Source organism: Rhinopithecus bieti, unplaced genomic scaffold, assembly GCF_001698545.2.
Source record: "Rhinopithecus bieti isolate Rb0 unplaced genomic scaffold, ASM169854v2 scaffold_50877, whole genome shotgun sequence".
NCBI classification, from domain to species: domain Eukaryota; kingdom Metazoa; phylum Chordata; class Mammalia; order Primates; family Cercopithecidae; genus Rhinopithecus; species Rhinopithecus bieti.
Window position 1 is genome coordinate 2,521,580 of NW_016821745.1, and position 21,724 is coordinate 2,543,303.

The 21,724-nt window shown below is 47.3% G+C and overlaps 1 pseudogene; it reads left to right on the forward strand.

The window, feature by feature from the left end:
• Positions 1-6,865: 6,865 nt before the first annotated feature.
• LOC108520989 (zinc finger protein 532 pseudogene) lies at positions 6,866-12,229 on the forward strand (annotated as a pseudogene).
• The last annotated feature ends 9,495 nt before the right edge of the window (positions 12,230-21,724 follow it).

A 21,724-nucleotide genomic window follows, 5' to 3' on the forward strand; every position in this document is an offset into this window, starting at 1 on the left:
TTAGGCACAACAGGCTTGTACCGTATGACTTAGTGAGTTGGTCAAAATGTAACAGTTGGTCATTTGGTTTTCTGTCATTACTAAGCCACAGGGAGAAATCAGCGGGGCAGTTTGACAGCTCCCCTTAAACATCTAGTTCTAGAAAAGAACTTTCAGCTTTTGGTAACTTATAATAATATTCATTAGCATGTTTTTCCCCTAGACTTTAAAAGTATGTGAAACATCACCCAGTGAGCAGTACAGAGATCATTAACTGTACATGAATTCCAGTTTAAACTTGCTTCTCTGCGTTCAAAACCAGTTGATCGAGAACAGATTAAAAGCTTAAAAGGAAGATAGATCAAAAGATTTAAAATAAAGGCTTCATTTTCAACTGAATTATTAAGCATAAACCCACCCTGTGGGAATGCCCCCCAGAGACGTTTGGAATTCCTGGAGAAAAATGTTGGGGAAACAGTTGCTTCTTTAGAATCTTAGCATAGTTTCATATTTCTGTGCTTAATTGGCTTCAAAATAACCTGGGATAGAATTAAAGAATCAAGACACTCTGATCTACTATTTATATTAATTCAGGACAGCCCACAGGACAGGGTTAGTCTTGTACAGCAAAGTTCTATTAACCCCTTTTTTGTTTTCTTAAGTCAAGAACACTTGTGTTTTAAAAAGTGTTAGGTGAAAAGAAAGTTTGCAAGCAACTAGAGCTAAACATTTGTTCTCTGCTGTCTTTTCCCCCAATCATATCCCCTGAGACTCCCCTGAGAAGTGCGTGTTTCGCATACGGGTGCTGATTTGCAGGCTCACCTGTGTCTCAGGTCGTCCTTCTCTCCTAATCAGGATGCCTCACCCCTCCCTCATGCTGGTGCGAACATCAGTCTCACGACATCCATACAGGTCTGCAGTGACCTCAATTATTGCCTCCTCAGAAGAAGGAGTTCGACTGAGGAGGCAGAAGGCAGAAGGAGAGACCAACCAAGGCAAGGTTTAGAGCAGGAGAGAAAGTTAATTAAAAAGCTTTAGAGGGCCAGGTGCAGTGGGTCACACCTGTGATCCCAGCACTTTGGGAGGCTGAGGGCAGATCATAAGGTCAGGAGTTCGAGACCAACCTGGCCAACATGGTGAAACCCTGTCTCTACTAAAAATACGAAAACTAACCAGGCGTGGTGGTGTGCACCTGTAATCCCAGCTACTCAGGAAGATGAGGCAGGACAATCGCTTGGACTGGGGAGGTGGAGTTTGCAGTGAGCTGAGATCATGCCACTGCACTCCAGCCTGGATGACAGAGAGACTCCATCTCAAAAAACAAGTAGCTTTAGAGCAGGAAGGAAAGTACACTTGGAAGAGGGCCAGGCAGGCGACCTGAGAAACAAGCGCACGGCTTGACCTTTTGACTTGGGGTTTTAGACACTGGCATACTTCCAGGGTCTTGTGTTACTTCTCCCCACTCACCCAACTCCTGAGACCGTATCAGGAAGCTGATGAGTTCCACGTGTTTTCTATCTGTTAGTAGACTGCCTTTCCCTGGCGCTGGCTGCAACCAGTTATCAGTTTAGAGAGACGGTTAACAACTGCCTGACTCTCACTTGATGGTGGCCCAACACCCCTGGTGTGTGGAGGGGAGCCTTCTCCTGCCCCACTCACACCGGACTAACTACCTACTGTGAACATTCTCTTCTTCCAGTCTCTCCCACACACAGAACTCCTCCTCTTCTTCAAGCACAGTCCCTCACTTCCAAGTTGGCTTTGTTTTGTTTTGAGGATATTGGGCATTGAGTTATGAGATCTTGTGTTCTGCAGCACTTAATATCTGCTTAACCATTTGTTAGGTTTCACTGGAGTTCGTTGCTATGCCTTCTCCAAATCCTTCAGGGCTCAGAGCCTCATTCACATGTTTGGAGGTGAAGTCTGCACTGCATGCTGGTGAGATGGAGAGGGCAGGATCTGTGTGTCTTTGAGAAAGCTCACGGTCCGTGGAGATGGTGCTACCACAGAAGCTTGATGACGTTTTGGAAGCATGGAGGAGGATCCCAGAGAGGAGTCTGCTGGGGAAAAGGTGATTCCCCAGTGGTCTTGGGGGAAGGAGAATTACCCACGCAGACCCTTTACCTACTTCACACTAGCCTGGCATGTTCTCATCCCCTTCAGAGCTGAGTGAAAAGGCAGCGTTTCCCTACCTGAGCATTGCAGGACACCATTGAGATGCCTGAGGGGGGAGGCTCTGGGGTGGGATGGAGGTTTTGTCTTCAATACACTTAGGCCAGGGTTTCTCAGCCTCCGCACTGCTGACCTATAGTGCCGGATGGTTCTTCGCTGTGGGGGCTGTCCTGTGCACTGTATGATGGCCTTTGGTTTCCCTGGCTTCCCCCCGCTAGATGTCAGTGAAGCATCCCCACCTTCCCTTCCAGTCACTGCCCTCAATTTTGACAATAAAAAATGTCTCCAGGCATTCCAAGGTCCTCTGGGGACATTCCGTTAGGGTCTTATTAGCAGTCCTTCAAGACTTACAAGGTAAGCTTTTGTAGGTCTTCTCAGAGATGTGCGAAGGTCTTTTTACTCTGCACCTCTTTGTGATCACATAATATCTGTTAGCATTCTTGGAAGTTGTGGTTTTATGGAACACGCCTTGGAAAGGCTGGTTTAAGAAACATTCCTTCTGTGGGCGTCCTGCCGGAGGGTCCCATGCCGAGAAACAGAATTGCGCGCGTTCTGTGAGCAGCACCAGAGAATTCCTGAAGCAGGTGCAGCCGGAAGCGCTTCTCTTCCGCTCTAAGCGCACTTTCCTACTCACTCTGTTTCTTTGACTATCTGCTTCTGAAGGTGAGTGTTGGAAGCAGAAATACGCCCTGGAGATGGAGACATTGACATCTGCATAGGTTTTAATCTTCCCGGGGTAGAAAACGTGGGAGGAACTGGTGTTGCCAAAGTCCTGGTGGGTCCCAAGCCCCCCACTCTACACCTGCTGCTCTCCTCCACCTGCAAACTCCCTTAGGGGCGCTTCTATCTCCTTTGTCCTCTTCTAAGTGTTCAAGTGATGTTCTGAAATGCCGTATTCCCCTCCCCTAAGTCCCAGCAGACAGCCTCACATCTACTAAGGAAACGTGGTGACATTGTCAGCTCACATGGTCTCTTCCAGGCTGAACCCTGCAGATTCCTCACACACAGTGTGTCCCAGCTAGACTTTTATGTGCAGTGTCAGAAGATTCTTTTTTTCTCCTTGTAGTGCTTGGGTCCAGGCAAGCAAGAGATTTGGGGTTGACAAGTTGTTCTACTCGGTAAAAATGTACTTTTTCTGCCTTACATGAAGCATCAGGGAAACCAGATGTATCCCCTTGAATATTTATGGTCTCACAGCTTCTTCTATTAATAATTCATCACACACGGTAGTGTCTACCCATCAACAAGGGCTACACAGGCAAAGAGAAGGAACAGAGGAAGTCCCCCTCCTCCCTCACCCTGGAAGTCCCTGAACCCTAGCCGGACAGATGGGGAGCCACATGTCTTGCTGGGCTCACCCTGTGAAAGATAATAAAACACACTTTGTTGGAATTTTCCATAACAAGCCCTTATTACTTTAATAAATCACTGGGGGAAATCAACAGGAAAAGCCTTGCTTTTCCAGCCAAACGCCTAAAAGGAACAGTAGACTTCTTTTGTCGTTTTGGGGCCAAATATCGTTGCTAAATTAGTCTGTTTGAAATACATAAAGAAGCTTTTAGCCTCATACAAGTTAGCTTTGTCTTCAGCTCATAGAACTTTCAGGATTATAAACACCTTTGTTTCTGATTATGTTATATTCACTGTAAGAGTGGCAGACAATATTAAAGTGAACAGATAAAGTCACCTGGAATTTTAACACATAGAGACACGCTTTGTCACCTTCATGTCTTGCTTTGTAATCTAGGACTGGTGAGCCTGCATGTATAAATATGTACTGAAAAGCAAAAGCGATCTCACTCTCTAAATTCTTGTTTTATGAATTGCTTTTAGTACAAACAAATTGTAGTCCTCATTTCTTACAATGTATACACATAGGTGCACACATGCAGGGACACACACGCACACACACACGCACACGCACGCATGCACACACGTGCATGCACACACTCACCACGCACACACATGCACTCACATGCACACGTGCACATGCATGCACACACACGCATGCACACACGGGTGCACACACACATGCACACACACACAACGATGACTTCATGGCATTTCATTATACTTATTATTCTGTGACAGTTCACCTAATTCTCTACTGGTTAATATTAAAGTCCCTTTTACTTTTTTCCTATTATTTGAAACAAATGCTGTGATGAGTATTCTTATATTACCATGGCTTGTGGCTAATCTCCTTTTTGTCTCTCCCTCCCCTGTCCCGCCAGAAAAAGGTCTGTGCCCGCAGATCTCTCCTTGTCGCACCACCTCACTCCAGTCAGTGGGGAGCAGCAGGTGACAGACTCTTCAAGTTTTTCCTTCGCAGCTCAGACACAGCCTTGGGAGCCATCAGTACAGACCGCAGGAGAGCCATGCCCAGACTGATCCCTGCAGGGCGGTCTCCTGCTCAAAGAAACAATCGGGAAATTAGTCACAGAATCAACCTGCAGGGGACTCAAAGCCTCTGTGATGGGATTTATTGCACTGGAGATTTGAGAGCTCAAAAACCTAGTGCATAAACATTGGATTTTGACATTATAATAAGATAAGCGTGGGGTTTTCCCGAGGTTAGAGGTTCTCCAGGTTGTTTTCTCGGGGACGACCTGTCACAAGGTGAGTGTTGGAGCATTCAACAGCAGAAGCAAGCTGCACAGCAGGGTCACGAAAGTCTAACGAAGGGCTCCGTATGCAGCTGGCTGCCCCTGCCCTCCTGCAGCACACTCCCCACTGTGGCATCTGTTGCCCCCAGGGACACTGGGCATCCTTGGTTCCTCAGGTCACAGTCAACCGGCTCTAGCAAGCTCTCTGGTATCTCTTCTTATAAGTATACTAATCATAACTCAATCATATGATGACTTCTTCTAAGCCTAATCACTCCCAAAGACGCCTCTCCAACTACCATCACATGGGGGTTAGGGTGTCAATGTATGAATTCTGAGGGGAGCATGGTTCCTAACAGTGGGGTTTGCACCTTACGAGAAATGATTGAAATCAATGTTCACACAGACTAGAGGATATAGATACAGATGAGATGAAGGAAAACCTGTATTTGGGTAAATTTTTATTCTCTTTCCTTGGAGCCAGCTTTAATGACCTCTAACACAAAACAGTTTTCAGTTTGTTGTTGAGTATCAGTAGATCTGTTTCTTTCCTTTTACTTCTTTAAATTGTCAGCCTTTATTGTCTTAAAGACCCCTGTGCAGATGTGATTAGTTCAAAAACAACAAGCCCATCATTTTACAAACAAAGATTCAATGTGTTAAATTCTCTGATTCATTAAGAGCTCCTTTAGCTCTGCAAACCCTGTGAACTAGGCTGCTGGCAAACTATTTGTTAGAACAACAGGTCTGTAAGGCATGTCCTAATCTCTAATTAGGGCCTCAGCCAGCAAGAATGTTCTCAGTTTTTGGAGAACATTATCTCAGCTTCGGTGCCTGGGGCATAAACAGGACCTGCCGCTACATTGGTTGTTGTCCTCGTACCTGCAGGAGGGAACTCAGAAAATAAAAGGCATTTAGCTCCCAAGCAGAAACCAACCGACTAACCCGAGGAGTAGGAGTCAGCTGCTTTTTCCATACCAGGAGTGAACACTGGCTTCCCATGGTCATGAGGAATATAAAATTATGGTTCTTTTAGACTAAAATGAGTTTACTGGAGCTAGGCACCCCCACGTGGGTGCGGCCTGAGTACAACACCTCTACGTGACCAGTAATAGCAGTAACAGCCCCCTCAGCACAGTATGAGCTCTTGCTGTTCACAAGGTCTGCTTGGATGCCCCTGACCTTATTTCCTTTGTACTTCTTAGCGTGGGGAGGAGTTACCAGGCTTCTTGGAACTTGGGAAGAGAAGTAACCATGGCGGTGAGCTGAGAAAAATAATTATATTTTCAGAAAAGCAATTATTCCTGCCAGACATTCTGATAAGTCTCCTGAAGCACATACAGGTTTTATTACAACAATTATTTTATTGTCTTGTTTTCTGAGAAGCTGCCTCAAAATCTTCCAAAGACCAAGAAGGGAACTAACAACTTTTTTGTGAACTTCTATTAGAGTGCAGAGGCACAGCTAGGGTGGAAGTGGTGAGGGAAATATGTTTATTACTTTTTGAAGTAGGCAGTTTACACCATGGAGAAGATACCAGTTGAGCCCAGTTCTTCCCTTCCCGAAGCATTTCTATAGAAAGCTGTGTTGTGCTGTAGATCAAGAGGAGATACGCAGCTCTCAGGTCCTCCTCACCTCAGAAAAGTCCCTGTGGGGATTGTGGCCACATGGAGGAGAGAATAAATTCAATATTCATGAGGCAGTCACTCACATGAGCCAGCATGCTTTAGGGCTCCTTGTTACACAGCAGAGGGAGGAAAAGGCAGCTCAGCCTCTGAGCCCCACACCTGTCACTGGGCTCTGCCCTGACATCCTCTAGAGAATGTGTGCCCTGAAGAAAGGCTCTGTCACCAAAAAGAGTCAAACTCTGTAAAGTATTTGAAGAGATTTATTCTGAGCCAAATATGAGTGACCATGGGCCGTAACACAGCCCCCAGGAGATTCTGAGAACATGTGCCCGAGGTGGTCGGGGTACAGCTTGGTTTTACAGATTTTAGGGAGGCAGGAGACATCAGTCAAATACATTTAAGAAATGCATTGGTTTGGGAGGGGGCGGCGAGGCCGCTCCACCGCACACGCACACACAGACCTCGGCAGTGGGAACGCAGATGACAGGCCCGTCACATGGAAGCCACCGCCGCCACTCCGTTGACAGCAGCAACAGCCACAGCAGCAGCCGCAGGCAGCGCCGTGCTGAACAAAAGTCATCCGAGCTGTGGCCCAAATGCCCAGGCTTGACCGCAGCGAAGGCCAACCCCGGGAAGCGTGTATGTTCTGTTTTGTGCTTTTTCTTTTAGAAGCTACTAAAGGGTGTTAGGGATGCTTCTGACTATTATGAAGCTCAAAAGGCCTGTTGACTGGGGCTGCTTTTAACCCTTTCCTGTTTGCTGAGAATGCAGCCATGTGACAGTAACCTAAAGTCTTTCCAAAAGGTCCAGGTTCACAAGAACATCTCCTTGAATTCGTGACCATGGGGGATATGAAGACCCCAGACTTTGATGACGTCCTGGCAGCATTTGACATCCCAGATATGGCTGATCCTAAAGCAGCTATTGAGAATGGACACGATGACCACGAAAGCCACATGAAGCAGAACGCTCACGGAGAGGAGGACTCCCACACACCATCATCTTCCAACGTGGATGTCAGCACGACCTTCAAGAATGTTTGGAGCATCGACTCTCCGAGGGCGGGAGAAAGACAGTTACAACCACCAGCAATGGCCAATATAATGGGTTTCTCACAGCGTCCCCTCTTTACAGTTACGGTAAAGATGGAGCAAAGTCCTTGAAAGGAGACGTGCCTGCCTCCCAGGTGACTCTGAAAGACACAACGTTCAGCCAGTTTAGCCCGATCTCCAGTGCTGAAGAGTTTGATGATGATGAGAAGATGGAGGTGGATGAACCCCCTGACAAGGAGGAGGTGCGATCAAGTTTCAGGCCGAAGGTGTTGACAGGGTCGGCTCCCCAGCAGGACTGCGATAAGCTGAAGGCACTTGGAGGGGAAAACTCCAGCAAAACTGGACTCTCTACATCAGGCAATATGGAGAAAAACAAAATTGTTAAGAGAGAAACCAAAGCAAATTCTATAAACCTGAGTGTTTATGAACTTTTTAAAGTCAGAAAAGCAGAGGATAAGTTGAAGGAAAACTCTGACAAGCTGCTAGAAAACAGAGTCCTGGATGGGAAGCCGAGCTCCGAGAAGAAGGACACCGGCCTCCGGCATTGCGCCACAAAGACAAAGTCATCCTCCAAGCTCTCATCCTGTATTGCTGCTATCGCGGCTCTCAGTGCTAAAAAGGCGGCTTCAGACTCCTGCAAAGAACCGGTGGCCAATTCGAGGGAATCCTCCCCGTTACCAAAAGAAGTACAGGACAGTCAGAGAGCCGCCGACAAGTCTCCTGAATCCCAGAATCTCATCGATGGGACCAAAAAACCATCCCCAAAGCAACCGAATAGCCCCAGAAGCATCTCAAGGGAGAACAGCAGCAAGGGATCCCCGTCCTCTCCCACAGGGTCCACACCAGCAACCCCCAAAGTCCACGTAAAAACCATTAAGACATCTTCTGGGGAAATCAAGAGAACAGTGGCCAGGGTATTGCCAGAAGTGGATCTTCACTCTGGGAAGAAACCTTCCAAGCAGACAGCATCCGTGATGGCCTCTGTGACATCCCTTCTGTCACCTCCAGCATCAGCCGCTGTCCTTTCCTCTCTCCCCAAGGCACCTCCCCAGTCCGCGGTCATGACCAATGCAGTTTCCCCTGCAGAGCTCACCCCCAAAACAGGTCACAATCAAGCCTGTGGCTACTGCTTTCCTCCCAGTATCTGCTGTGAAGACAGCAGGATCCCAAGTCATTAATTTGAAGCTTACTAACAACACCACAGTGAAAGCCACAGTCATATGTGCTGCCTCTGTCCAGAGTGCCATCAGTGCCATCATTAAAACCACCACCACCATCCAGCAGCAAATTGTCATGGTGCCAGCATCCAGCCCGGCCAACACCAAACTCCTGCCAAAGACTGTGCACCTTGCCAACCTTAACCTTTTGCCTCAGGGTGCCCAGGCCACCTCTGAACTCTGCCAAGTGCTAACCAAACCTCAGCAACAAATAAAACAGGTAATAATCAATGCAGCAGCCTCGCAAACCCCCCTCCCCAAAAGGTGTCTCAGGTCCAGGTGGTGTCATCCTTGCAGAGTTCTGTGGTGGAAGCTTTCAACAAGGTGCCAAGCAGTGTCAATCCAGTACCTGTTTACATCCCAAACCTCAGTCCTCCTGCCAATGCAGGGATCACGTTACCAACGCATGGGTACAAGTGCTTGGAGTATGGGGACTCCTGTGCACCAGCACTTTGGGAGACCGAGGCAGGTGGATCATGAGGTCAGGAGATTGAGATCATCCTGGTTAACATGGTGAAACCCGTCTCTACTAAAAAAAAGAAAATTAGCCAGCCATGGTGGCAGGCACCTGTAGTCCCAGCTACTGGGGAGGTTGAGGCAGGAAAATGGCATGAACGTGGGAGGTGGAGCTTGCAGTGAGCAGAGATTGTGCCACTGCACTTCAGCCTGGGTGACAAGGCAAGATTATGTCTCAAAAAANCCACAGTGAAAGCCACAGTCATATGTGCTGCCTCTGTCCAGAGTGCCATCAGTGCCATCATTAAAACCACCACCACCATCCAGCAGCAAATTGTCATGGTGCCAGCATCCAGCCCGGCCAACACCAAACTCCTGCCAAAGACTGTGCACCTTGCCAACCTTAACCTTTTGCCTCAGGGTGCCCAGGCCACCTCTGAACTCTGCCAAGTGCTAACCAAACCTCAGCAACAAATAAAACAGGTAATAATCAATGCAGCAGCCTCGCAAACCCCCCTCCCCAAAAGGTGTCTCAGGTCCAGGTGGTGTCATCCTTGCAGAGTTCTGTGGTGGAAGCTTTCAACAAGGTGCCAAGCAGTGTCAATCCAGTACCTGTTTACATCCCAAACCTCAGTCCTCCTGCCAATGCAGGGATCACGTTACCAACGCATGGGTACAAGTGCTTGGAGTATGGGGACTCCTGTGCACCAGCACTTTGGGAGACCGAGGCAGGTGGATCATGAGGTCAGGAGATTGAGATCATCCTGGTTAACATGGTGAAACCCGTCTCTACTAAAAAAAAAAAAAAAAAAAAAAAAAAAAAAAAAAGCCGGGAGTGGTGGCAGGCACCTGTAGTCCCAGCTACTGGGGAGGTTGAGGCAGGAAAATGGCATGAACGTGGGAGGTGGAGCTTGCAGTGAGCAGAGATTGTGCCACTGCACTTCAGCCTGGGTGACAAGGCAAGATTATGTCTAAAAAAAAAAAAAAAAAAGGAAGAAAAGAAAAGAGTCTGACCCAGCACTGCGACAGATGGAGCGTGTGCATCAAAGTAACATGCAACCATTGTACAAAGAACCTCGCTTTTCACAACAAATGCAGCCTCCTTTCCCATGCCCGTGGGCATAAGGAGAAAGGGGTGGTAATGCAATGCTCTCACTTAATTTTAAAGCCAGTCCCAGCAGATCAAATGACAGTTTCTCCATCAAGCAATACTTCCACTTCAACTTCCACTCTTCAGAGCCCTGTGGGAGCCAGCACACACACTGTCGCAAAAATTCAGTCTGGCATAACTGGGACAGTCATATCAGCTCCTTCAAGCACTCCCATCATCGCAGCCATGCCCCTAGATGAAGACCCCTCCAAACTGTGTGACATAGTCTAAAACGTTAGGAGTGTAATGAAGTCTTCCAGGACGAGATGTCACTGGCTACACACTTCCAGCAAGCTGCAGATACGAGTGGACAAAAGACTTGCACCATCTGCCAGATGCCGCTTCCTAACGGGTGCAGTTATACATCACACCGGAGAATCCATCAGCACAAATCTCCCTACACTTGCCCTGAGTGCGGGGGCCATCGGCAGGTCTGTGCACTTCCAGACCCACGTCACCAAGAACTGTCTGCACTACACGAGAAGCGTTGGTTTTCGATGTGTGCATTGCAATGTTGTGTACTCTGATGGGGCTGCTCTGAAGTCTCGCATTCAAGATTCTCACTGTGAAGTCTTCGGTAAGTGTCCTATTTGTCCAGTGGCGTTTAAGTCTGCCCCAAGCACACATTCCCACACCTACACACAGCATCCTGGCTTCAAGATAGAAGAACCAAAAATAATATGTAAGTGTTCCACGTGCGACATCGTGTTCACCCTGCAAACCTTGCTGTATCACCACTTTGACCAACACATTGAAAACCAGAAGGTGTCTGTTTTCAAGTGTCCAGACTGTTCTCTTTTATATGCACAGAAGCAACTTATGATGGACCGTATCAAGTCTGTGCACGGAACATTGAAAAGTATTGAAGGGCCTCCAAACTTGGGTATAAACTTGCCTTTGAGCATTAAGCCGGCAACTCAAAATCCAGCAAATCAGAACAAAGAGGACACCAAATCCATGTATGGGAAAGAGAAATTGGAAAAGAAGTCTCCATCTCCTGTGAAAAAAAAAAAATCAATAGAAACCAAGAAAGTGGCTAGGCCTGGATGGACGTGTTGGGAGTGTGGCCGCCTGTTCATGCAGAGAGATGTGTACATATCCCACCCAAGGAAGGAGCACGGGAAGCAAGTGAAGAAACACCCCTGCCGCCAGTGTGACAAGCCTTTCAGCTCGTCCCACAGCCTGTCCCGGCACAACCGGATCAAACACAGAGTCATCAGGAAAGTGTACGCCTGCTCACACTGCCCAGACTCCAGAAGAACCTTTACCAAACGATGGATGCTGGAGAAGCACGTCCATCTGGTGCACGGCATTAAGGACGCTGCCCTGAAAGAAATGACACGCCACCAATGAGGAGGAAGCACAAATAAAAGAAGACACCAAGGTCCCAGTCCCAAGCGGAAGTTGGAAAAACCAGTTCCGGAGTTCAGGCCCCCCCGAGGAGCCATCACTCAACCACTGAAAAAGCTGAAAATCAATGTTTTGCAGGTTCACAGATGTGCCGTGTGTGGCTTCACCGCCGAAAACCTGCCGCAGTTCCATGAACACATCCCTCAGCACAAATCCGATGGTTCTTCCTGCCAGTGCCGGAAGTGTGGCTTCTGCTCCACGTCTCACGTCTCTCTGTCCAGGCACCTCCTCATCGTACACAGGTTAGAGGAACCTCAGCCAGTGTCCAAGCAAAATGGGGCCGGGGACGATAACCAACAGGAGAACAAACCCAGCCACGAGGATGAATCTCCTGACGGCGCCGTGTCCGACCGAAATGCAAAGTGTGCGCAAAAACGTTTGAAACTGAAGCTGCCTTAAATACTCACACGCGAACACACGCATGTGAGTCTTTTTTGGATTCATCAAATCCAAAAAGATGAGCTCAGCTGAGAAACAGCCACAGATGCTCCATGAGGAAAATCCCCGTCCACATTGGAATAAAAAAGACATTTTTTGTTACAAAAAGTTTGCAGTATAATAGAGTTAACTGTCCTGTGTAGGCTGTTGCAATATATTCTGTTTCAACATACCTTCCTTCTTCACCTCATCGTATATATCCTCAATAAGTATTAATTAAAACAGTTTTTGAGTTTCAAAGAGTTGGTATATATTTAAATGAATAACTTTTTATACTCTTTGCTACATGTTTGTGTCAGTATTTAGTGGAAAACGATTTTAATTGTTTTGGGTTAGAATTTTTCTTTTTGTACGGTTTCTTTAAAACAGAGTTCATAGTAACAGGGGCAGTTCTGAATTCAAATAAACCATTTTGTATGTTTGGATTTTGAATGGGTTAACTAAAGACAGGCTAAAACAATGCCTTTTTTAGTGTTTTCAATTTTTAGAATTCACTACATAAATTGTAAGTAATTGTGGATCTCAAAAGCACTAGAAAATTTTAAGTGTCTTAGCACTTCCTGGATATGCCTGCCCTGAGGGAGTGAGTTCATGTTTGAGACAACAGCACTCCAGTGTGGGCGCAGCTTTGCCTTCAGGCCACGCCAATGGGTGTTTAAAGCAGCCTTGCAGGTCGCTCCTTTCCCACTGGCGGATAAAAACTGAAGCCAGGAATCTACTAAGGAATGCTGATTTCCTCGATTCCATTTTGAGGAATGGGGAAGGCTATTCTAAAGAAAAAAAACATGGGACTGGTTTTCTGGGCAGATCTGCAAGGCTGGCTTTAAGAGCGCAAGGCGGGAAAGTAATGAAAGGGCTGGACTACTATAAAAGGTACAAATACGTAGTTAGACCAATAGGTTTTTATAGTCAGGTTTTTGTCATGTCATTTATCAACTATTACAGAAACACAACTAAGAACATCAAGTATTTCTCTGGCTCTTGACAGAAAAAATACGATCAGTTGACTTAACCCTTTGCTGTCAAAAGAGTTGGCGTTTCCTGTTCTGTGTGCTGCTGCCAAACGTGCGTCATGCGCGTCCGTGTGAAGAGACCAGCAAACAGACTTTGTGTAAGCAACAAGGTTGTTGGTTTCACCTGGGTGCAGGCGGGCTGAGTACAAAAAGAGAGTCAGCAAAGGGTGGTGGGATTATCATTAGTTCTTACAGGTTTGGGATAGGTGAACAAAGGACCTTCTCAAGGGCGGGGGGAGAACATTACAAAGTACTTTCTTAACGGCGGGGGAGAATATATCTTATCAGTTAGGATGGGGCAGGAACAAATCACAATGGTGGATTGTCATCAGTTAAGGGTATTTTCACTTCTTTTGTGGATCTTCAGTTGCTTCAGGTCCTCTGGATGTGTACGTGCAGGTCACAGGGGATACGATGGCTTAGCTTGGGCTCAGAGGCCTGACATTCTGGTACTTTTTTTGGGGGAGGCACAGCGTCAACCACTGACTTATCAATGCAGCCACCTGTGTATTGCAATTGGCCATTCCCTTAAGCACTGAGCCACCCGGGTTTAGTTCAGCCATTTCAAGAAGTATATTTAACGTCTGTAGTTCTGCTTTATTAAAATGCAGCAGAGGTACTCTTCAGTCCCTTCCGTTTATAGTCCTCTGAGAGAGTTCTATCTTTTGGTTTTGTTTTGTGTTTTATTTTGCATTTTATATTTTGTATTTATCCCTGAACATGTTTTGTACTTTTTTTTAAGAAAAATAATTATTTTGTGTATATATAGATACTTGCATGATATACTGTAGTCAACGTTCGGTTCCTCGAAAGGTCTTGCTGCTGTCAGGTGTTATACACTCCATCCATCATAACTGTATGAAACACATTTCGTATGTAAATAAATGTGGGACATTAGGGAAAAAAAAGAAAGAAAGAAAGAAAAGAAAAGAAATACATTGGTTTGGTTCAGAAAGGCAGGCCAACTCAAAGCAGTGGGGAGCTTCCAGGCTATAGGTAAATTTAATTATTTTCTGATTGACAATTGGTTGAGTTTATCTGAAGACCTGGGATCCATGTAAAGGAATGTTCAGGTTAAGATAAAGGATTGTGGAGACCAAGTTGTATTGTGCAGATGAATCTTTCAGATAGCAGACTTCAGAGAGAGCAGGTTGTAAAATGTTTCTTATTGAACCTAAAAGGTGCCTGTCTCTTAATTGATTGTCTCCAGGATCTGGAAAGAAAGGAGGGAAAACAAAGGGGGCAGGGGATTCTCTATAGAATGTGGATTTTTCCCGCAAGAGACTTTGCAGGGCAATTTTAAGATACAGCAGAGAAACATGTTTTGCGGCAAAACGTTTTGATTTTTTCCTTTGTTATGCCAGAGTCAGATTGGAAAGTAAGTCACGATACACAGGATTAAATAAAACCCATCTGATGAGAACTTACGGTTTGTAGCGCATGACTCCCCAGACCCCTTAGAATTTGGGCAAGATAAAAAAATCAGAGCTTAGTCCTCGGGTCTCATGGGTCAATGAGTTTGAAAGCAGCCCGCCTGGGATATTGGTCTTCGGTCTAGTAAGGACACACTGAAGTTATCCCAGGAAGAGAAGCTGAAATCACCCCAGGAAGAGAAGCTGGAATCACCCCAGGAAGAGAAGCTGGAATCACCCCAGGAAGAGAAGCCGGCTTCCCTGTGAATGGACAGCCCCTCAGTCGATCGCCCCTTCACATTCGACTCAGCCTGGACTTCAGGAAAACTCTGGGCTGGGGGCTGTGAGTGGAATTCCCATACACATGCTCCACCGCCTGCCCTCTTCAAGTCCACTAATAGTTGACCTTGGGTGAAACTGCAGGGGATGTTTTAAAAATGGCTTTTATTTCTATTTGTATAAACAAGCAGAAGTCAGGCTCCTATTCCCAATCCAAGCCTTTATGGGAAGTTTTCCTCCAGCCCCAAGTCTTCATGTGTCCTCCAAGGTCAGAGTCACCATTCTTTGGAGCAGCCCCAGAAAAGTGAAGTCTCCACTTACCTGGTCTTCTTCCCCCCAAGGGATAAACCTGGGCCCAGCACCCAGCTGCTGTCAGGGCAGAGTGATTGTGAGCCAAGGGGAGGAGGGTCCCTGTAACACTGCATGACCATGCCTTCGTGGGTCGGGGGCCTCTGGCCCTGTCCATCACACACAGCTACTGGGAACGCTCTGGCCAGCCTTTCCTCCCGCAGTGAATTACCTTGTTGATTTCCAAATTCAATCAGTCAGCCTTCAGGCTGACTGGTCTATGTGCCCACTAAGCCACATGTGAAGTCCCATGTTCTCACTGCATGGACACTTACCACCACAACTTTGAAACTCTGAAGTGCTTTCCAGAAGCAGTGCCAGGAGGAGACACCAAGCCTGGACAGATTTGTTTGGCCTGAGGCTAAGCTGTCCTCTCTACCCACGCTGTAGTGGGGGAGGTCCTGGCGTCAGTGAGGTTGGTGCCTTGCCCCACTCCTCTCAGACACCTTGAGACCACCCCATGCTATAGTGGACAGTCCACGTGCACACTAGCAGCTTCCCTGTCTAAGTCCTGCCTCTGTCTGTGGCTCTGCCTATTTTTATCACACTGGGGTGAGGTGGGGTGGGGGACAGTTTACTTAGCCTGCCCTGGAAGTGACAAGGATTATATGCCCTTAAGGGTACAGAGTTATGGATAAATAGCCCATATTCCATGTTTCTTGGCAGGTCAGTTCTGAGCCATATTCTACACAGTTCCTCAGAGGGTCCCCAGGGAGACACCCAGCTGCTCGCACGGGCAACGTGCTCCTGAGTGCACCCTGTAATAGGTCTGCCTCCCTCCCTCAATCTTTCTTCCTGGGATCACTTCCCAAAAACATAGAGACCAGGTGCTGTGACTTATGCCTGTAATCCCAGCACTTTGAGAGGTTGAGGCAGGCGGATCTCTTGGGGTCAGGAGTTCAAAACGAGGCTGTCCAACACGGCAAAACCCTGTCTCTACTAAAAATACAAAAAATTAGCTGGGCTTGGTGGCACATGCCTGTAGTCCCAGCTACTTGGGAGGCTGAGGCAGGAGAATCACTTGAACCTGGGAGGTGGAGGTTGCAGTGAGTCGAGATTGCACCACTGCACTCCAGCCTGGGCAGCAGACCAAGACTCTGCATCAAAAAAAAAAAAAAAAAAAAAAAAAAAAAAAAAGCATATGGCAGCCAAGCCCTTGTCTCAGGGTCTGAGACAAAGACAATTATCAAACCAAGCATAGCAATCACATTTCTTTGACGGTGATAGGCTTAGTAATGGCCATGTGACCCCATCTGGCCAGTCAGGGGAAGTCGGCTGACCGGTGGGAAGAGAACTGGGGAGAGTTTTCTCTCTTCTGAAAGAGACTGTCCCTCTTTTCTTCTTCAAGTCGCTGTTGAGGGGACTCCAGCGACGCTGCAGCCCCCTTGGCACCTCAAAGGGAAGCAGTGTCGGATTCAGCAGAGGTGGAGAGTGTGTGAAGGAACAAAGCTCTCTGGACGTTCCAGGCTTCGGGAGGAACAGAGGCTTCCTAACTCCAGGGTGGGGAAGACAGCAGAACTCCCGCTACTTCAAAACCCCAGAGGCCGCTGCGACTCAGCCTCAGAGAATGGAAAGGTTTAGCTTGAAGAAGGGACGGAGGTGGAGGGGATGCGGAAGGCTTGGTAAATTTGTGTTCTGTTCAATTACATCTGGACTGGAAGCCAGCACTCCTGGAGAATCCGAGCTCGGGCTGTGACTTTTCACAATGACTGAAAACATGTCTTACAAACCTTGGTGTCCTCATGACTGAAGATCACATTTGAGTGGGTAAGTGAGGCAGGCAGAATCATGGCCTCCCAAAGATGTCCAGGACCTAATCTCCAGAATTCGGGATTGTGTTACAGGTGAAGGGGAATGGAGGTTGCCAATATGCACGTAGGGAGACAATCGTGGGTTATCTGGATGGGCCCAATGTAATACATGGATCCCTACAAGTGGGGCAGGATGCAGTGATTTATGCCGTCATCCCAGCACTTTGGGAGGCCGAGGCAGGTGGATTGCTTGAGCTTAGGAGTTCGAGACCAGCCTGGGCAATATGGTGAAACACCATCTGTACAAAAAAATACAAAACTTAGCTGAGCATGGTGGTGCATGCCTCTAGTCCCAGCTACTGCAGAGGCTGAGGTAGGAGGATTGCCTGAGCCTGGGAAGTCAAGACTACAGTGAGCCATGATTGTGCCACTGCACTCCAGCTGGGGCAACAGAGTGAGATTCTGTCTCAGAAACAAACAAACAAACAAACAGTGGATGAGGGAGGAGATCAGAGCTAAACAGGGTGTGACTGTGGACAAAGGCAGAGGGAGGCAGTGCTACTGGCTTGGAAGACGGAGGAAGGGCATCAGCCAAGGAATGTGGGCAGCCTCTAGACCCTAAAAATGTCATGGGGACAGATTCTCCCCTAGAGCCTCCAGAAAGGCATGCAGCCCTGCAGAAACCTCCATTTTAATCTAATGAGGCCTGTGTTGGCCTCCAGAACTGTCAGGTAATCCAGGTGTGTTTTAAAGCCACCAAGTTTATTGCTATTTGTTATGGCAGCCATAGGAAACTAACACAGCACTCACGTCTTTTTGTCATATGGAGGATACCAGAAAAACTGTCCGTGGGACGGACTAGATGCAAGACATATCACATATGTCTCGAGTCCTCTGCTGCAGACTGAGTGGTGGGCCTGCCAAAGTTTTATTTTGTTCACTAGGTTGTGGAGTTAGCCTCTTGTGTTAGCATAAACACAAGCTCTGAATAACTGTAAGGCTGGGCGGCTTCCTTTCTTGCTTCCCCTTGACTAGAAGGTGGTTCTCTCCTTCAGGGAGGGAGCCATGTGTCTGATCCATGCTTTTCTTTCTCAAAGAGGGGACTGATCGTACTCTGTTTTCATGGATGGGACAAACTGAACCATGATTCTCATGTCTGAGTCCCACTTTACCTCTCAAATTTGCATTCAGAGATCGTATATTTTCCCCATGTTTTAAGTGAAAGTTTGCATGTTGATATTTGCAGTCAAAAGCATTGTTTAGTGAAGTGGCAGCTTTCATAACTCCTGATTCACAGTAGAACTCCAGATTTCTCATGTAATGATTTATTTTCCTTTTAAAAACACATAACAGGATTTTTTGCATGAATTCTACTTCTTTTGCTATCAGTGTTTGTGAAGCTGCAGTAGGGTAGGCCCTATAGGGAATGTGATTTGTCACAGAGAGAAAACCAGGAACATGTCCTGCATGGGCAGCAGAAGTGGAATTGCACAGGGGCCCTCCAGATGGGTCTTCCGTCAGGAACTCAGCTGAGCAGAGAGCTTTCATAAGGGTCTCATATTTACCTATTCCTAATGGATGTTTTGATGCCTCAGTCAGCACCCAGGTTCCATAGCAGCCCAACCCCTCGCTGTGGTAGATGCAGCTGCAGAACCTGCTTCAAGAGAGGACTGACTGCCCACTGCAAGGGATGCAGGCAGCAGGCAGCCTGCACTATCAGGAATCCCAGGGTCTTCCCAGCTGCAACGTCCTCAGCCTCCTAGGTCATGGCGATCCCTGGGTAGCCTCTATTTGCTGACTAGGTCAGCTAGGGGGGACAATGGCTGAGCCATATTCACCCAACACTGCACACTTTCAAAGGGGCAGCTGCCATCCCTTCACGCAAAACTGAGGTGACGCTAGGGGCATGCTGGTTGTGTCTTCAAACATACCCTCCCCTTATGACCAGCAAGGACTGCTGGGCAATGCCCTTGCCAGAGACCAAGTCCAAGTTGACCCACCCACCAACATTGGCATAATGGGTACATTAGCTCGAGAGTCACAAGGATTCGTGCATCAGATGTTCAGCTTTAATAAGAGCTCAGTAGAAGGCTAATGGCTGCCCCCCTTTTAAAGAGGGGTGCACTTAGTAGCTATGTCAGGAAATCAATGAATCCAAAGTGTCAATGTGTGCCTCTGAGTGGAGACTGCCTCCCTTCCCCAGAGAATTCGATCAGCAAGACCAGCAGTCACGCAACTTGTAGCTCACTAAAGAGGACATTAGAGTTGTGCAGACCCAAAGGTACGGAGGGGTGCCACAGCTTACTGGACAGCTTCCTATGCCACTCACTGGACCCCACTTAGAGGTGCTGGTTTATGAGTTAGACAATACAAAGAACCAAGTAGAATGCCCAAGAGAGCATATTTCTGTCCTCAGTTCAAAGAATCCCCCTACAAAACACTGGGCTTCCTTTTTGGAGGTGGGTGCGAGAGGCACAGAAGTTTTTCTTAAGGGCTAGAAGGCTCAAAAGCAGTGGATATGCACACACAGTCCTGGGAAACCTCATGTGTGGGTAAGTATCAGCCACCCCTGTTGATAGAGGTATGATAACATCACAACTGGGTTCTTTTAGAAGGAGCTTCTGTCTCTTGACCTGCAGGGCAGCATCTGTACAGTGGCAAGTGTGGACATAAGAGGGCAGGGAGGCTTCTGTTGGATCCTAATGCATCCCCCAGCCCCCAGGGGCAAGTGGCAGTGCAGCTTGTCCCACTTGCAACCTCCTACCTGGAGCTCCTCCCCAGCTGGGAGGATCCCCTCTGGCACTGTAGGGATTGGGATGTTCAAGCCTGTACTGCATTGATTACTTCCTCCTCCTCCTCCTTCTCCTCCTCCTCCTCCTTCTTTTTCTTCTTCTTCTTCTTCCTTGAGACAAGGTCTTGCTCTGTTGCCTAGGCTGGTGTGCAGAGGCACCATCGTGGCTCACCGTAGCCTTGACCTCCCAGGCTCAAGCAATCCTCCGACTTCAGCCTCCCAAGGAGCTGGCACTACAGGCACACACCACCATACCCGCCTAATTTTTGTGGGTTTTTTGGGTTTGGGGTTTTTTTTTAGAGACAGGGTTTTGTCACATTGCCCAGCCTGGTCTGGAACTCTTGGGCTCAAGCAATCCTCCTACCTTGGCCTTACCATCTCAATTTCTACTGTAGATTTGGGTCTAGAAGCAACAAGAGTGGTACTTTGAATTGGCCCAAAAGGTACACTCACAGATCCCTTTAACTTCCCTTCCTGCAGAGGGTTTTGGCCAGGCCCATTTCCTCCTGTGGGAACACAGGCAGAGGAGTTTAACATGCACACTTGGGATGTGTCAACAGTCACAGGGGACCTGGAGCTCAGGGAGGGAAGATGCCAGCCCATGGGGCTGCTGTGGTGAGTGGGGGAGGCTGCTTTTCTTTGGCTTCTCTCTCTAGGGTGGGCATCGCCCCATCTCCCATGTCTCTCCCAGTGCAAACCCAGCGTCTGGCAAGTCCATGAGCTTGGGGTGGGGACCTTCTGACTTCACAGTCACATGTCCTTTGCTTGGGACCTTGAGGCTTACTGTTCACAGACACAATAGCATCTCTTTCTCCTCCCTCCAGAAGAGACAGCAACCCCTGAGCACATTTGGGCAGCTTATCACAATCCTAGTTCCCACTGCTCAGTCTCAGTCTCTAATAGGCAGGCAGTGGAGGACCCCCTTCAGCCCCAGCCTAGTCCATCGTTTGTTACCAGATCCCAGGGAATCGTCTCACATCCCCTAACCCATGTCAGAATGGCCCTTGTCCCCTCTCTTCAGAAAGTCACGTCTGTATCCTCACTGTATGCACGATATCCTCACCTCCCATCCTCATTGCCTAAACTATCAGCAACCAGAAAGGGTCTTATACCCCAGGAAGCCAGCCAGGGACTGTTTCTGGATGCTGGCAGAAGACATGAGACTTGTGTGTCACAGACAAAGGACTTTTTTTACTCTTTTTTTTTTCAAAGAAGAAATCAATGTGGTATATGACAAAAGTAATAGCCAGAAGTTTCTGTTTCTGCTTTTTCTGCTGTTCTAATACATTCCTAACATAAACGTACTAGCTTAAAGAGTGAACATCTGGCAGCTCTTATATGTCCCATTAGTAGACTAATGATAATTCTCAGTGTTTTGTGGTATTTAATACAAATCACACTGGCTTATGTTGTACAACAAGGGTTGTCTAATAGTAAAGAGATATTGTCTTAAATGTGTTTTAGGTTTTCTGTAATCGTCTTTGAACTATTGCTATGGTTGAATGTGTCTTCCTGTAAACTCAGGTGTTGCCAGTGTGATGGTATTAAGAGGGGATTCTTTGTGAAGGGATTAGGCCATGAGGGCTTCTTCCTTGTAAATAAGATTAAGACCCTTGTAAGAGAGGCCTTATGCAACGTCCGCCTCAGAAGGCACCATCTTGGAAGCAGAGAGCAGACAATAAACCCACTGGCGCCTTGATCTTGAATTTCCCAGATTCCAGAACTATGAAAAATAGATTTCTATCCTTTATAAATTAACCTGTCTGTGATATTTTGTTATAGCAGCACAAACCAAGACAGCCACTAATGTAGCTAATTTATATAAACATTTTACAGTCAAGATTATTTAAATGTATATGTTAGGGTGTGTCTTAAAGCAGGTGTAGTATTTGCTGTTGAGATACATTTGCTTACGTAGTCTTGTAAATTCTATTGAGACTCCGGAATTGTAAAGTCCTTGCTGCTCTGTAAAAATGAACACGAGCAGCCTGACAAAATAAATAATGTGCATGTGTCCCATCC